We start from the raw sequence: 17,543 nt of genomic DNA, 5'->3' as shown, positions 1-17,543 counted from the left end.
GGTCTCTCTCTGCAGGTCCCTCTCTGGAGGGCCCTCTCTGAAGGTCCCTCTCTGAAGGTCCATCTCTGTAGGTCCCTCTCTGCAGGCCCCTCTCTGCAGGTCCCTCTCTACAGGTCCCTCTCTGCAGATCCCTCTCTGCAGGTCCCTCTCTGCAGATCCCTAACTACAGGTCCCTCTCTGCAGGTCCCTCCCTGCAGGTCCCTTTCTGCAGGCCCCTCTCTGCAGGCCCCTCTCTGCAGGTCCCTCCCTGCAGGTTCCTCTCTGCAGGCCCCACTCTGCAGTCCCTCTCTGCAAGTCCCTATCTGGAGGCCCCTCTCTGCAGATCCCTAACTACAGGTCCCTAACTACAGGTCCCTAACTACAGGTCCCTCTCTGCAGGTCCCCCTCTGCAGGCCCCTCTCTGCAGGCCCCTCTCTGCAGTTCCCTCTCTGCTGGCCCCTCTCTGCAGGCCCCTCTCTGCAGTCCCTCTCTACAGGTCCTTCTCTGCAGATCCCTAACTACAGGTTCCTCTCTGCAGGTCCCTCTCTCATGTCCCTCTCTCCAGGTCCCACTCTGCAGGCCCCTCTCTGCAGGCCCCTCTCTATAGGTCCCTCTCTGCAGATCCCTAACTACAGGTCCCTCTCTGCAGGCCCTGCTCTGCAGGCCCCTCTCTACAGGTCCTTATCTGGAGGCCCCTCTCTGCAGGCCTCTCTCCGCAGGTTCCACTCTGCAGGCCCCTCTCTGCAGGTCCCTATCTGGAGGTCCCTCCTCCAGAGAGAGAGAGAGAAAGAGGTCTTGGCTGTCAGTGCCACCCTTCCTGCTGGTTCACCCCAGAGGCAGATCTAGCCACGTGGGTGGGACCCTTGGAGGCTCGAGGTCTCTGGTCCTGAGGTAGGAGGGGAGCAGCATTCCTCACAGTTGGGGGGCACAGGCAACACGGGGCCCACAGAAGGTCTCCCAAGAATTCAAGCTACTGACTTCTGCAAGGTTTACAGACCCAGAACGGGAGACAGACCAGCCTAGCAGGGCTGTTTGCAAAATGCTGGCTGGGGCTGTGTAGACCCCCGGCAGGAGGGTCCGGCATCTGCTCTCCTTCCCCCCGGGGCCCCGTTCACACAACTGGGGGTGCACGTCTCCCAGGGAGGGGAGAGGTGAGCAGCTCGTGGACACTCACAGCCAGGTGAGCGCAGAGTACCTACCCCCGGTGCCTGGATCTCCTACCCCGCTGCAGGGGAGGCCGTGGCCCAGCACCGGCCCGGCCTCCTTCTGAGGCACGCGTCGCGCAGGTGTCGCATCCCAGAAATAACCCGCATGTCCTGGGCCACGAGCCAATCCCGAGCGGAAGTGCCGGGTGTCTGGGGAGACGAAAATGCAGCAACGCGCCCACGGCATCCACCCCGCCAACCATCTCTGATTTTCCCTTTCCAGGGTCCCCTAAAGTGTTTGAATCCCGACCACGTGCAGGGAGAGTCACCACGAGGGGCTCTGCAAGGCTCTCCGGGACGGGGAAGGCTGCGGCACGTCTCTTCCTCCTCCCTCTGGAGCTTCCCACCCCCAGATCTTCCGGGCAGTCACATTAAGCTATCCGGCAGGACTCACCGGAAGGCATGCAGCTCGGTGATCGCTTCACTGAAGAGAAGTCACCTGGCCTACCTGGCGCTCCGTCGTCGTCAGTCATCGTCAAGGCCAGTATCAGCCACAGTTCCCGGATGGCCCTGGATGTCGTGGACCGAGGGCTGCGGGGTCGCACAGTGGCCCGAGGATACACGAGGGACCTGCGGGTCCGCGCTTTCAGGACTTCTTACGGCAATGACGCAGGAAACAATTGTTCGGTTCCAAACTCAGATAACCTACTTTTCCCGTGTTTTGGTACAAAGGGTGGCGGCGGCGATGGTGATGGAGACGATTGCCGGGGTTTTTAAGCAGATATTTTCCGTGACCTCTGATCTTCAGCACAGGCCTCCAAAGCATGTGGGAGAGGAGGTCGGAGGACATGAGGCTTGTCGGGTGCTCCGGTGGCTGTGATGAGCACAAACCTCGTTTCTTCTCCAGATAATGTAATAGCTAATGTGTGGGCACCCGGCAGCTACTCAGGGCACCAGCAGCTGGCGGCCCAAAGGGCATGGGCCCAAACCAAAGATGTGAGTCCACACAGCCACTGCAGGACACCGTCCTGAGGACCCAAGACCACGTGGTCACAGCTGGACACCGTCCCAAGGACCCGAGACCACACAGCCGCTGCCGGGCATTGTCCTGAGGACCCGAGTCCACGCAGTCACCGCTGGGCACCGTCCCGAGGTCCCGAGTCCACGCGGCGGCCTCTGGAACCTGCCCTCAGATGAGTCAGGCCCAAGCACCACTGCAAGCTCCTGCCCCATGGTGCACCCACCCACCCACCCACCCACAGACGCTACTTCGGTGCCAGTCCTGAGCCCCCTGGCACCCACAGCCCAGACCATCAGCACTCCTCACCCATGCTGTGACTGTCCCTGAAGCCGCCCAGCTGGACCCTGCGCCCCTGCCTCCCCGCTGAGCTCCCTACACGGCTGCACAGTGACCCGAGCAGAGGACCAGGCTCCCACTTGCTCCGGCCTCCTGTGGGCCCACCCTCGCCGCCCGGTCCACGCTGGGCCGCCTGCTCACCGTCCCCGTCCCCACGCTCTTCCAAGTCTTTGTGGCTCACTTCGCTCCTCACAGCTTCGTGAGCGTTTGGACGGGAACGTTTTTTAAATCCATTCAAAGCAACAAAACAAGGAAGACGGACTCTAGGCGTCTCGCAGGTGGGAGGCACGGGCCCCCCCAGGTACCACGCAGGCAGCGGGGCCGACTTCGGTCCCTTGGGTTCAGGTTCGAGAGGCTGGGGCCAGGCACGCGGGGCAGGACGGACCCTGATGCCTCGGCCACCTGGGGGTCCCGGCTCGCTCCAGGCCCTGCTCACCCAGCGGCGATCATGAGAGAAACCCTACAAGTGACATTGTAAGTCATGGGTTTCGCCGGGACAGACCCTGGGCAAGGACAGAAAGACAAACACAGCAGCGCAACGGGAGATGCCTTCCCGTCCTCTCCTCATTCACGAGGCCAGCCTTTCACGGGAAGCTCCACGGCCGCGTCCAGAGAAATCGGGCGGCCGTCGCTGGGAGGCCACGGAGCGAGGACAGAGGAAGGAATCCTTCCTCCAAGTGCAATCCCTTAGGAGGCAACGGTTTAGAAGCTGGAAAGAAATGACGAATTATAAAACTGTTTAATGTGTATTTTAATCGGTGGCTTTTAAAGTCTTTGTTTTTTCCGCGAGGGAAAGTGAGTGATGATTCCGACAGCGTCGTCAGGCAGCCTTGCGGCGAGCGCGAGGCTTGTGGTTTGGGCGGCCTCCGCGTCCCCTGCTGGCGCTGCATGGGTGAGGGCCGAGGGGGCTCCCTGCAGCCCGACGAGGAGAGGGGATTAAGCGGAGAATCTGTCACGTCCACATACTGGGCTTTCAGTGCACGACTGGTCTCCGTTCATCACTAACCGCCAACCTGGTAGAGCGGGCTTGGAGCGTCTGTTTCCAGCACTGACTGCGTAGGACGGCCCTCGGGCCTCGGCCCACCGGCCCCTCTGCGCAGGGCACTCAGGCTGCGGCCGGGGGTGCCGGCGCCCAGGGGCTGCGACTTGGTCAGGGGTGGGACCGCGGGCCGCGGGGCAGCCTCGATGTGAGGAACCTCCATACTTTCCTCTAGCGGCTGCACCTACCACCTCCCCCCGCAGTGCCAGGGCGCCTTCTCCGCGTGCCCACCCGCAGTCACGCCTTGTAACTGAAGGGTGGCCATGCCGGCGGGCGTGCGGGGTGGCTCCGTGTGGCTTTGATTTGCATTTCCCTGATGACCGGTGATGTCGAGCGCTCTTCCCTATACCTGCTGGCCACTGGCAAAATGGCCGTACAGGCCCTTCGACCGATTTTCTATTGGATTATCTATCTATCATCCATCATCTATCAATTGATCTATCTATCCATCCATCCATCATCTATTGATCTATCATCTATCTATCCATCTATCATTTACCTATTGATCTATCAAATATCTTTTTTTTTTTTTTTAATTTTTTTTTTTTATTTTTTTATTTATGATAGTCACACAGAGAGAGAGAGAGAGAGAGAGGCAGAGACATAGGCAGAAGGAGAAGCAGGCTCCATGCACCGGGAGCCCGACGTGGGATTCGATCCCGGGTCTCCAGGATCGCGCCCTGGGCCAAAGGCAGGCGCCAAACCGCTGCGCCACCCAGGGATCCCTCTATCAAATATCTATCATCATCTATCTATTGGTCATCTATCATCTATCATCTATCAATCATCTATCATCTATCAATCTATCGATTGATCTATCATCTATCCATCTATCATCTATCTATTGATCTATCATCTATCTGTCATCTCTCTGTCATCTATCATCTATCTATCCATCTATCAATCTATCATCTATTGATCTATTGTCTATTGATCTATCATATATCTATCATCTATCAATCTATCATCTGTGTATCATCTATTTATCTATTATCTATCATCTGTCTATCATCTATCAATCTATCTATCATCTATCTATCTATCTATCTATCTATCTATCTATCCATCCATCCTGCTATCGAGTTGCAGGAGACTCTTGTGTATTCTGGATATCACCCCCTGATTGGATATACGGTTGGTAGCTGTTCTCTCCAGTTCCACGGGTCGCCTGTTTATCTTGCTGATGGTCTTCCTTCCTGTGTAGAAGCTTTTTAGCTAAATGTGATCCCACTTGCTTATTTTCACGTTTGATGCCGCATCCAAAACACCACCCCAAGACCACATTGAAGAGCTCGCGTCTCCTACGTCTCCCTCTGGGGGTCTTATAATTCCAGGTTTGACTTTAGGCCTCTAACGCATATTGTTTGATTCTGCGTGACGTAAGATGTCATTCCACCTTCCTGCGTGTGGGAGCCCAGGGTTGCCAGCCTTGCTCACGGAGGAGACGGCCCTTCCCCCCGCATATGCCCTGGGGGTCAAGTCCCTGTTGAGGTCTGCCCAGGGCTCACCAGTGAACAGCAGACTGACAGTAGGACCTGTCACTCGTAATGACAGCCTCGCCGGGCAAAGTCCTGGGACAGCGTTTTCTTTCCTTCCTTCATGACCTGGCCTCCTGGTCCCCGCGGGATTCTGTTAGCGTGACTACCACCTCTTCACAAAGAACTCTTCAGACTCTCTGGTCCAACTTACAAGACTCATTTTGCCTCAGATGCTCTGAAATGTCTCTACCGTATCCTTAGGGACAGATTTGTTGTGTGTAGTCCTGCCCTGGACTATGTGACACCCTCATTTTGGGGATTTGCAACCAGCGCCTCCTCCAGCCTCTACTCTCTTCCTCAATTCCCGTCTGAGCCGTGTAGACCTATTACTGCGTCCTCGGCGTCTCTCCACGTCTCTTCCCACCCCCTCTGCCCCTGCTTCACATTCAGGGCCACCTCCTGCGGCTGCCTTCCAGACCACGTAATTTTCTATTTGGTTGTATCTGGAATGAAGTTCAAGTTCTCCATTCAGTTTTTATAAAAATGAGCATGGATTTTCCTTCTGAAATATCTTTCCTGTTCTTTGCCTTTACAGTCACCTGTCTATGCTGTGGGCGTCTAGTCCTTCCATCTCTGGATTCTGATTTTCACTGTGTCTTCTATTGTTGCAACTTTTCTAGAATTTGTGGAGAATTCACCCCCGGTGTCACTGGATGTCTTTCTACCCTGGATCTTTGTGATTCATTTTTATTACTGTGGGTTCACTATGAGTTACCCTTGGAGAGTCCTGTGCTTTGTGTCAATCAAAGTGCGCCTGCAGATACCACGCTTTGCACTCTTCTGGGGCCCTAAGGCAGTAGTTTCTGCAATCACGTTTTGGCTCTTGATATAAGAGCCATATTGACCAATATGATATAAGGCTCATATTGACCATGTGAATTTGGATTCCAGGACAATACCTGGTTACATCTCTATCCAGTACCTGAAGCGCAGAGCTGTAGAGCCCCGCCCCCACCCCCATCCAGGCCACTGGTGTCTCCCATGTGAGCGTCCTGTGGTCACCGACCCTGAACTCTGCTCTCCGCTGGGTAACTGGCGGTCAGGTCAGGGCGAGCACCAAGTGCCATCAGAACCTGGGCCAGCCTGCGGTATGTAAGCCACACATGTGCTGACCCCAGAGCAGTCTTGCTGCACGCACCCCACCGCTGTCACATCCAAGGTCCCCATCCTTTCCGACAGCTGCCAATATCTCACGTGAAATCTGGGTATTCTATTTCCTATTATCTTCTGCTACATTTCACCCAGAATGCTTATAATTTGAATTGGAAAAAATGGATTTTTCTCTTTTTTTAAAGATTCTGTTTGAGAGAGAGAGAGGGAAAGAGTGCAAGCGAGCGTGTGCAAGAAGGGGACGGGTGGGGGAGGAGCAGGGAGCCCGACGCGGGGCTCGATCCCGCGACCCGAGGGTCACAACCTGAGCCGAGGGCAGACGCTCCACTGCTGGAGCCCCCCAGGGGCCCCAGAAATGGATTTTTCAGTTATACCTCCCTAGACATAGTGGCGAGTGAACACCCAGAGACGCACGATGGTGCATAGTCGCGAGTCTAACGATGAGGTGGTTAGAAATATAAACCTCAGTGAATGAGATGGGAGGATGGAGTCGGGTGAAGAATTCCGCACGGAGATTCTAACGGGCGTTTCCGCAGAGACCAAGGACGGGCAGCTCTCCGTGCACTTACGCGTTGTTCGTGTCCCTCCTTTACCAAGTGTCTGTTCAGGCATTTTCCTGGGTTGTTTATTGACCTGTGATGATTCTGCGTGTGTTACGGATTCCTGCTGTGTCACTTACGCCCTGTGAGAATTCCATCTCCGACTATAGTCTGTGTCCTTCGTGAGTCACCGGGTCAGGAACTTTTCAATGTGCTCATGAGTCATTCATAGACCTTCTTTAAAAAAAAAAAAGTTATGACCAGAGCCTAGTTGACGTAGACCGTTGTGTCAGCTTCAGGAGCGCGGCATGGGGTCGGACGCGCCCATACCGTCCTCTTGCTCGCCAGGTTGTGTGGGTCACCCTCCGCCCCCAGGTTACCGCCTGTTTCTGCTATGCCGAACTGCTCGCCCCGCCCCACAACTTCTTTATTTCATACCTGGAGGCTTGTAACTCTTGGTCCCCTCACCTGTCTCACCCTCCCCTTGCCGTCTCCCCTCTGGTGCCGCCTGTTCATTCTCTGCGTTTATGAGTCTGTCCCTGGTTTTCTGGGTTGCTGTTTGGTTGTTTGTTTGTTTGTTTGTTTGAAGTGTTTGTTCAAGTCTTTTGCTCCTTTTTAATTAAATACCCTCTTCATTTTTGAATTGCAGGCTATTTCTATAGTCTGAATGAGTTATTTTTCACATAGATGTATAAGAATGTTTTCCCACTTTTTGTTTTCCCTGTTGATTTTCTTAGAGTGTGTTTTGATTTATGGGACTCGAGAATCTGTAACTTTCCCCCGAAACTGTATTTATCAGGGTCCCTCATGTTTTAATATGTTGTGTTTTTATTATTTTTAAGTTAGACTTTCTATTTCCTGTGTTTTCTCCTCTGATGTGTGAGTTATTTAGAGATGGAGTGTTTAATTTATATATTTTGGGTACTTGTTATTGATACTATTTCATTTAACTTCATTGTGTAAAGAACTTACTGTCTATAAATTTAGTTTGGCTTTATTGGTACTTATTTAATAGGACAGCTTACAGTGCATCTTAGTGAATGTTTCCTATACAGTTGAAAAGATTGTGTTTTCCACATTTGTTGATTATAATATTCTGTAAATATTGATCCAGTCAAACTGATGGTATTGTTCACGTTTCCGTATCCTTAGTGATCCTTTTGTCTAATAATTATCTCAATTACTGAAATATGAGTGATATAATCCCCAACTCAAATAGTAAATTTGCATATTTGTCTTTTTAATCCAGTTAAGTTTTGTTCCACGTGGGTTTTTTTTTGTGATTTTTGTATAAAGTGCAAATATGCTTATGATAATTATGTTTTACGTAACAAATTGACTCATTATGAAATGTTCTTTTTAGCTCTGGTAGATTATTTTCCTTGTAATCTGCTCGTCTACTCTTAATATACCCACTACACCCTCCCGATAATTAGTATTTGTAAAGTATATATTTTTCCACCTCTTTGTTTTGAATCTGTGTCTTTATGTTAAAAGTGTGTGTCTTCTAAAAAGAACGCAATTGGGGCTTGTTTGTTTATCCACCTTGACAGTCTGTGTTTCATAATTGTAGTGTTTAGTTTACTTATATATATTATAGTGATAGAGTTGGTTTAAGTTTACCATCTGGCTCTTTATTTTCTATTTCTCTCATTTTTTTTTTTTTTTTTGCCTCTGTTCCTCCTTCCTTATTATCTTCTTTGGATGATCCAATGGCATTTTTGTATTTTTTGTGTGTGTTTATTCTGTGTCGGTTTTTTTGTAATTCTTCTCTGTTTTATTTATTTTTCTTTTCAAAGGATCTGCTAACAATCATACTATTCATACCTAAATTATCATATTACATAAATATTATAACACTTATAAAAACCTTATCTTACCCACTCTGATCTTTTTGTGCTATTTTTATAGGTTTTATTTCTGCATACTTTGTAATTCCCAAAGGACGTTATTACAATTTTTATTTTAAACATTCAGTTGTATTTTATAAATACTGGAAAGTATAAAACGGTGGTTTTCCTCACATATTTCTTGTTTATGGCACTCCTCGATCTTTTCTGTAGATCTGATTCTCATCATTCTCCTTCAGCCTGAGGAACTTCAGACACCAGTGAAACCGCGTCTGCTGTGCTCTGGGTCTGCCGGTAGCCAAAGCTCTTGTCTGAAGAGGAGCTTGTGCTCAGCCGGGTTGCGGTCCGCGAGCCTTAGCGGCCGGGGCCCTGAGGGCAGATGCCTCCTGTGTGCCAGCTCCCAGTCTGGGAGTCCTGCGCCAGCGGGAGGGACACCAGCACCCGCGTCTGTTCCAGCGGGGCCTGGGCCTTGCAGACACCCGTGTGCACCTCTACCAGAGATGGGCCCAAGGGTCCAAGAGTCCCTCTGCTGCCATCCTTCCCTCCGCGGCCCTACCAGCTCCACTGCTGTCCTTCCCTCCACGCTGTTCTTCCCTCCACTGTCCTTCTCTCCCCAACCCCCCAGCCCCCCTTCCCTCCACGGCCCCCCTTCCCTCCGCAGCCCTCCTTCCCTCCCCGGGCCGTGGGGACAATGCCCACTCCTCATGGCGCCCAGGGCTTCCTCCTAACCTCTGCCTGTCCTTGGCCTGATGGCAGCACAGGACTCGGGGTCTGGACCCGCAGGCCTCGGAAGCGCTTTGGAATCTGTGTTTTCCCTAAGGTGTGCCTTCCAGCTGGCCGCCCCTCTGGTCACCGTCTCCTCTGCGGACCGGCCACCTCCGTGTGGAGTCCTGGGCAGCGCCTACGCAGCCTCGCCGTGACAAAGGGGCCCACTCCTCCCCCTCCCTCCTGCGTCCCCCCAGTCTGCAAGCCACCCTGGGCTCCTGGGAGGTGGGCAAGCACCAGCTGGCCCAGGGCCGCACTGTCTGCGGGTGTTCAGCCCCCGCGCTCACTCCAGACGCGGCCACGAGGGAGCAAGTTCTCAGGCCCGGGTTAGCCTCGTTCCAAACACCAGGCTGCTCCCACCGCGACTCCCCTTTACACATAGCAGGGGGGGACCTCAGGCGAAATGCAACAAGGGGGGCCTGTTTGCCTTCCCCACATCCTGCTCCCCCAGTCCCTTCCCTCCGCAAGCCAGGAGGTCGGAAGGAGGAGCACAGGACCTGACATCCTGCTGAGGCCACGCTTGGGTTTTCAGAGGAACACAGCACCCACCGCACTTCTTCCTCTTCGAGGAAATCCCCCGACACGCAAATCTACGGAAAACCAGCTAAATCAGGGGACGGTATGGGCTCGGACCAGTCAGCCGCAGCTCACGAGCTGACTCAGTCGGGGAGCGTCCGCGGGCTCTGCTCCGTCCTCGCAGGCACATTCGCTCTGTTTTGTTTCTGGACCACAAACATGTCATCACGTGGTTCCTTGAGACCTGCTGGGCCGTCAGGCTTGTGACTCCAACCAGGTCCTGTGATGTTGCTCACCGTCGCCGAGAGCAGGGGGTGCCGTGACCCGAACGCAAGAACGGCCGCCGGCAGACATCCAGGTCTCCTGAGCAGCCTTCCTCCCGCTCCCCTCGGTCGGGCCCCAGGGGCTGAGGTTCAGTTGCTCGGTGCAGCCCAGGAGGCTGCGTGGGGCCCGCGTGGGGCCCGCGTCCTGCTACAGTTGCCCGGGAGCCCGTCCTGCCGTGGCTGAGGGGCACGCAGGCCTGGGCGTGGGTAGGAGGTGGCCGCGGTGCCGGGCTCTGGGGGCAGCTCTGACAGACACGGGGTGCGTGCCCCGCTCCCCCTGCTGACAGCGCAGGTGAGGGGGGCGAGCGGAATGCACCTGCTCACACACACATCCCGAGGTCCTCAGCATCAGAAAGAGCCAAGCAGGTCCTGTGCTGGGGGGTATGAAGCGGGAAACCGCGTGTGCAGAGCGCCTGCTGTCTCTGTTGCACCGCATGTTTACCTGCGTCCACAAACCGTTCCACACTTAGTAGGTACTGGTGCTTTGTTCTCCAAGCACGAGTGACTCCCATGTGTTTTGGTAAAGCAAGAAGACGGGGAGCAGCTTCACCACAGCCACACGGGTTTTTCTTTGTTCTTCTAAAGCAGCACCTCCTCATTTGCACGTATTTTCTGTCCCTGGTCGTTTATTGACCGGACGTTTGGCGGAGCACCTCGTATGTCCGGGGCTGGCTCCCGGGCCTCGCTTCATCTTACGCGGTGGCCAATCCTTGTCCCTACGTCCCTGTTCTACAGGTGAAGACATGGGCTTACGTGTTATGCACCTGCCCGTGGTCACTCTCAGTAAGTGGAAGGGGACTGGAAAATGGGCTCCATCCAGCTCCAAGTCCATGGCTGTGACTGTGGTTGTCACCACAAACTGTAAAGATTTGACAGGGAAACTTTGCAAGGACTTCACTTAGTGTCCGGGGAGTCTCTAATAAGAAGGCACAGTCCACTACCATGACCTTCGGTGCCCAACTCTGCCGCTGTCCACACTGAGAAGGCGCCCGTGACGTGCAGGTTAACCCAGAAGCCTGAGGAGCCACTTCCGCCCACGAGCAGGTGTGTCTCCTGGTGCAGCGGAGCAGAGGCACCAGCCAGAGCATCCCCACCACCTCCTTAACTCCCCCCAGGTGCCGGGCTATGACAATTGTGCATTCAGAATGTGCAGGAAAACAGCCCATTCCCGATTCCAGCGAGCACCTCCCAGACCTCCGTGCTCTCCTTCTGTCCTGGACACGTAGGGACATGACATCAACTTAAGAAGGTCAATGAAGGATCAAAACCACGTCCTCAGGTGGATCCCCCCTAATTCTTACAGGTGACGCACACATGGTTGTTTCCGTCTGTGTGGTCAGTGGAGAAGGATTTCAGATGCGCGTCTGGAGCTGCTGTTTCTGCATGACTGAGCATCACCGAGCACAAGCACTCAGGGGGCCGGGCTGAGGCCACCGTGATGGGGGAGGTGGCCTGAACCTTGGTCCCCGAGCGCGGGGAGGGCAGCCGCTTCCCCTGAAGGCTGCCCGCCCCCCCAGACAGCTCACGGCAGAGTAGTCAGTGCTGCGTGCCGGGGGCGAGCCACAGGTCGAGGGCTCGGGGGGGCCTGCAGGGCACCGGACGCACCGCCACACGCACTGCAGCCCCGGGGCTCCCGGGACTCCGCTCTGACAGGTGCCTGGGAGGGAACACGGGGGCTGCTCGGGCAGGTGACCACCAGCTCCTTGTATTGGCTCAGGTCATGGTCTCGGGTCGTGAGGTCGAGTCCCATGTGGGGCCCCGCGCTCCATGCAATCGGCCTGGGGTACACCCCCACTCGCGCTCTCTCCCCTCGTGATCACGGAGATCTCTGGAGAATGAGGGCAGGGCCCCGCTCGCTGCGAACACCTGCCCCAGTGAGGAGGGTGCGAGCCGTGGGCCTACGGGGACATCAGCACGGCCCGCGTGTGGTTGCCGCAGCCTCTTAACATCTGGTCACACGGCGGCCTCGTTACTTTTCTTTCCCTGGAAAACCTCCTGTCTTTCCTTTATTCCACAGAATTGGGTTCTCTCGAAGGAGAAGGCGTGACCTGTGCTCACAACACACTGCGGATCCTGCTGTGAGGCTGCACGAGGAGGCCGTGGGCCCGGCGCTTCCACCTGGATCCCGAGCACCTGCGGCGCCCACGCCCCTGAGCTGCTGCCCGCCCCAAAACACACGGTTTGGCTCAAATAAACTCTTAGGATTTTACTACCTCAGTTTATCCTTTAACACTGAGTTTTTTAAAAGTTATTTATATTAAAGAGAGAGAGAGAACAGGAGTGGGGAGGGAGGGGCGGGGGGAGGGGGAGAATGTCCAGCAGATGCCGCACTGAGCACGGAGCAGGACACGGGGCTCGACCTCCCCACCCTGAGACGGTGACCTGAGCCGACACCAGAGCCACACGCTTGTAGCTGACCGGCCCCCAGGTGCCCAGCACGGGGTTCACGGAAGTATGGATAACTTAGGTAATTGGGAAGGTATACAGAAAGTGTGACATGACAAGAGGGCAGACATGTGAAAATTCAGGGGTGTGACGAGGATGGAGAGGGTTCCAGGGTCCTGGAACTATCGCTGTGGATGGCATGCGAGGACGCTGCGGGGTCGGGCCACGGGGGGAGGGTGTGGCGCAGCGCAGGGTGCAGGGCGTGCGGTGCAGGGTGCAGGGCGTGGGGTGTAGGACATGGAGCGCGGGGCGTGGGGTGCAGGGTATGGGGCGTGGGGCGCAGTCCTTACTCTCGGCTCCTCTGCACTCTCCCTGGGGCCCTGGGCAGGTTTGCGGGGACGTCTGGAGACTGAAGCCTGAGGAAGAGATGGGGAGGGTTTTGCCCCCGTTTGTTTCTTTCCGCCAAATGCTGGGGGTTCACCTGATCAGAACAGTTCCCGAGGAACGACCTTGACCTGACCCTGGTCGCAGGACAAGCTCTGGGAACCTCGGGGGCAGCGGGGCACTAGGGTCTGCCGCCGGTCTCGGCTTGAGGAGCACCTGCAGGCCGTGACCCTCCCGCACTCGGCTCTTCGGGGGCGGGATGAGAGGCCCGGGGCCGGAGGGGCCCCCGCAGAGGCGGTTGGGGTCGGAGGCGGTTGTGCTCTTGCTCACCAGCCAGCACAGCGCACCGGACAACCTGCCGGCACAGGACGAAGCCAGACGGTGGCATTTTTCTCAATTTCGGGCAACGTGTTTTAAAGGGGAAACGTCCACTGGAATCTGCACTGAGCGGCGAGGACCGTGAGCATCCCCAGGACCCGCCCCTCGGAATGGGAAGCAGGGCTGGCTCGGGACCCTGTTCTCTGGGACCGAAGACAACTGGACGGGCTGTGGATGAACAACTCCGCGGACCAATCAGCATAATTGAAAGCAGACCCTCCGAGCCCCGCGGCGTCTCCTCCCAGGCACCTGCACCCCCTCCGTTCAAGCCTCCCGCCGAAGCGCTCGTGTTGGGGGACGGCCGCTGGGCCCTGTGCTCCCCCACCCCCCATCTAAGGCGGGTCCTTTGTGTCGCCCATTTCGTCCCGGGGGCCCGCAGCCGCCAGGGTGCCTTGGGGCCTCCCGCGAACCTGCCTTGACCGTGCTGTTCCCCCAAGGACCCGACACAGAAATCCCTGCCATGTCCTCAGTGTAACCAAAACAAACAGCGTGTTGCCTCCAACCGGAGAAGAGCCTGTTTGGCAGGACAGCGCAGGGCGCCTCAGGGCGAGGGGACCGTGCCCAGGTCCACGCTGGCAGCAGGGTCGCATGCCTGGGGCCCAGCGCTGGCCGCCACCCTCGGCCTGGTCCCCCAGGAGAGGAGCAGGGCTGCGCGACCCCGGTGGCCCAAGGTCCTGGCGAGTAGCTTGTGCTCACGCGTCTGTAAAGCTTAGTGCCGTTGACGCGAGCAGAGCCGAGACTCGTGCAGGAGCAGCCCCGCACTTTCCCCCTTTGGCCCCTCGCCGCCTGCAGCCCGCCCCACCGTCCCCCTCCGGGGCTGCCCTGCCTAACGGGGCTTCTCCTCCCGCGGGAACCGCGGCGCAGGCCGGCCGGGCTTTCTGTCCTGTGCCGAGGCCCAGGAAGCAGAGGCTCTATCCCACGGGCCGCGGTGCCTTTACGTCGGATCCGCGCCAGCCTGTCCCCTCCCCAGCACCTTGCACCCTCGTGGCGCCCAGTGACCCGGCAGGGTTCTCGGCGCCGAGGGGAACAGCTCGATGCAGGCATGCGTGCGCCCAGGAGGGAGCAGGCGGTGGCGGAACTCACCAGAAACCCCTGCAGAGGCTGCCCGGGCCACTTGAGGTCAGGCCGAGGCTCAGGACTGAGGCCTGTGGGCGGCTCCCTGGGATCCGGCCAAGCGCCACTGACCAGATGGCCTAACGAACGACGTCTGCGAGTGACAGCAGCTCGGAGCCTGGGCTGATTTATTTTGCAAAACAAATGTCTCTCCGCCTGCAGGTCTGTGCCAGGAGCGACCACGGCACTGTCTTAGGACGACAGCGTTCTTCACAGAGCAGCTCACGGCACGGGACACGGGGATGGCCTGGGCGCGGGTGTGGCCCGAGAGACACCCTCTCTCCGGTTATTCAACACTGCTTGTCTCGACACAAAGTCTTTCTTTGTTGTTTTTGCTAAAGATTCTCTCATTAAATAGAAATTCATCCTGGAAGTGCAAACTCCTGATGTCTCAGAGTCTTGAAGGCAGCAGGGGAGGGCGGGGGCCGGGCCTCCCAGGGCGGGTGGTCACGTCCTGAGAGCAAAGTGGGCATCCGAGCCCGTGACGGTTGCACGCATGAGAACCGCAGGAGCCTCCAGGGGTGCAGGGTCTGTTCCCCAGGGCGTGACTGTGCGCCGTGGCCAGGACGGCAAGGCTCCAGGGGCTCCTTCTTCGGGAGGTGCAGGCCCTACTGGTGGGACCCAGACATGGGGCCGGCGCTCAGAAGGTGCAGGGCGTGCAGAGGGCAGCAGCCCCGCGTCCTGGGTGCTGCAGCCTCGTGGGCCACGTGGGCGCCTCCAGGGGTCACGGGGCCTAGGGTCAATGTTTCCGTCCTGTTGGGGGACTGAAGTGGCAATGTGTTTTTTCTAGAAAGATCAGAGAGAGCAGAGACAACAGTGGCTTTCTGCATGTTTGTTTTGTTTTCACGTTTTTGTTGGGCGGCTGGCACGGCCACATGATAGACCTCAGGCCGACCGGGGGGTCTTGGCAGAAACTGGTGGAAGCCACGAGCTCACCACGTCGGTGCCGATGACACAGGGGCACATGGAGTCAATTTTGTTCATGTCAAGGAAGGTGTTGAAGGGGTTTGGCCGCTGACACGGAGAACTTGGGCTTCACACTGGGGAGCGGGCCGTCTGTGAGGCCATTCCAGAGACGTGGGCCGGGGCCCCAGGGCGCAGGCTGCCAATGACACTGTTATCTGCCGTGTGGACTGGGACGCTCACCCCAGAAGCACCAGCCGGGACAACACAGGCCTGAGCTGGAAAGTGTTTCCCATCGGAGGGAAGACAGCGTCCGTGTAGACGCTGCAGCACCAGAGCTGGAGTCTGGCCTGCTCGCCGACCCCACACGTGGCAGGGCCAGCTTCCACCCCCGGCTCCCAGGGAAAAGGGAGGTGCATTTGGCGAGCCCTGGCCCGTGGGTCCTCCGAACGCCAGCTGGCATCTCCCTGCGTTCCTGCCTTCCTCTCTCTGATCTGGCTAAAGACCTGTGTAGGGGGAAAAAATGATAGGTTACGAATCTGAAAATGATCATTGGCTTTTACCTTAAAAAAAAAAAAAAAAACTGAGATGCAGTGAAGTTGCATTTATTTCAAGGTACACATGTGATTGGTATAAATCTGAGGCTCTCTCTCAACCTCTAGAATCCCAGAGGAGGGATGTCTATGACACATGGAGTCACACTTTCTGTTTTCCAAGTTTTTTCCAGTCAATAAATTTAAGGTTAAATAACGTGACTTAGAGGTGTGAATATGCTTGCAATTTACTACCAACAGCTCATTAATCACATAGTCTACAAAAAGCTTCCAGAAATGTCCAGAAGTAACATATTTGGCTGGTCATAGGGAGTGTTGTTGGTACTGTCTTCTTCTTTTTTATTTTTTCAACTTTCTTTTAAATTAAAAATTTCGTGGAACAAATGGAGCTTACTCAGTTGAGGAATCCAGTCAAGAAAAGAGGGCACTGGAGCACCGAGGGCCCCCCAGGCAGAAGAGGTAGTAGCTGGGGTGAGGGTGAGGAGGCGAGGCGCTTCCTCGTGGGAGCAGAGGACAGAGGCATCCAGTAGTTGTGACCTGAGGACAGTGAGGGGGCTGGTCCGGGTCTGCTCACCTGCACTGACCCCAGGGCCGCGTCCCCTTCACTGTCAGCAGCACAACAGCGGCTGTGGCCGTCTCGGCTCTGAGCCCCTGGAGCTGCATAAGTGCCGTCCCAGTAAGCGACATGCCAGGAAGAGGCACACGGGGAGCAGGTGGGATCTCGTAGGCCTTCCCCTAGAAGTTTGGATTTTGGCCTACAGGCAATGAGAAGCCAGTAGAGGAAGGAGCTCCCGGGCAAATGAGACATCACAAAACCCTGGTGGGGGCCGATGCATGAGCCAGAAGCCCAAGGAGCAGCCCTGCCAGGGCCCCCCGCCCCCCACAAGCCTCCCAACCAGGGCCTGGGGTTTAGACTGAGCAGAGGGAGTGTACATGAGGGAAGGGGCCAATCTGAGGTAGGTTTCTTTATAGACAACTTTTACTGAATTACAATTTACAGAAAGTGCAGAGATTCTGACTGTTTTGCCTTATGAGTTTTGACAACTCAGTATTCACCTGTGCGGCAACTTTCCAAACCAAGACAAGGAGCATTGTCACCTGCCTGCCCCTTTGCAAGATCACAAGAATTCCGGCCTCATAAAGGGGTTGGGAAACACCCCTTCCTTCTCTACATTCCGAAAATATCTGTGCGAGTTTGGATGATTGATATAACAGGAAGCCTACGTGTTCTTTTGGGGAAGATCTTGAATTATGTATTAAATAAGTATACATATGCTTTAAGATTATCCACATCTCGTCACAGCAGTTTTAGGAAGCTGCATTCTTCAAGGCATTGTCCATTTCATTGAGCTTGACAAATATATTTCCATAATGGAGTCCATCGCGTTCCCATGTCTTCCTTTGAGTGTGTGTAGGGTCTGTAGTAGTGTTCCGTCTTTCATTTCTGATATTGGTAATATTCATGTTTTCCTTTTTCTTTTGGGTTAGTGCTAGCAGAGAATTATTAACTTTATGAATCTTTTCAAAAAACTAACTTTTGACATTGTTGATTTTCTGTTTTCAGTTCCACTGATTTATTGCTCTTATGGTTACTATTTTTTTAATTATGCTAGTTTTAATTTGCTCTTCATTTAGTTTCTAAAGTAGAAGCTTAGCTGATTGATT

General features: G+C 55.3%; 1 long non-coding RNA gene across 1 annotated transcript; it reads left to right on the top strand.

Annotated features, from left to right (window-relative positions):
* The first annotated feature begins 6,563 nt into the window (after positions 1–6,563).
* LOC144324743 (uncharacterized) lies at positions 6,564–12,332 on the top strand. The gene is made up of 3 exons (XR_013390174.1): positions 6,564–6,901; positions 8,771–11,205; positions 11,465–12,332. It is a non-coding gene; the product is annotated as an uncharacterized LOC144324743 (long non-coding RNA).
* The last annotated feature ends 5,211 nt before the right edge of the window (positions 12,333–17,543 follow it).

The sequence above is a fragment of the Canis aureus genome, chromosome 12 (genome assembly GCF_053574225.1).
Source record: "Canis aureus isolate CA01 chromosome 12, VMU_Caureus_v.1.0, whole genome shotgun sequence".
NCBI lineage: Eukaryota > Metazoa > Chordata > Mammalia > Carnivora > Canidae > Canis > Canis aureus.
Note: the sequence above shows the minus strand (reverse complement) of the source record. Positions and strands in the feature narration are given on the sequence as shown.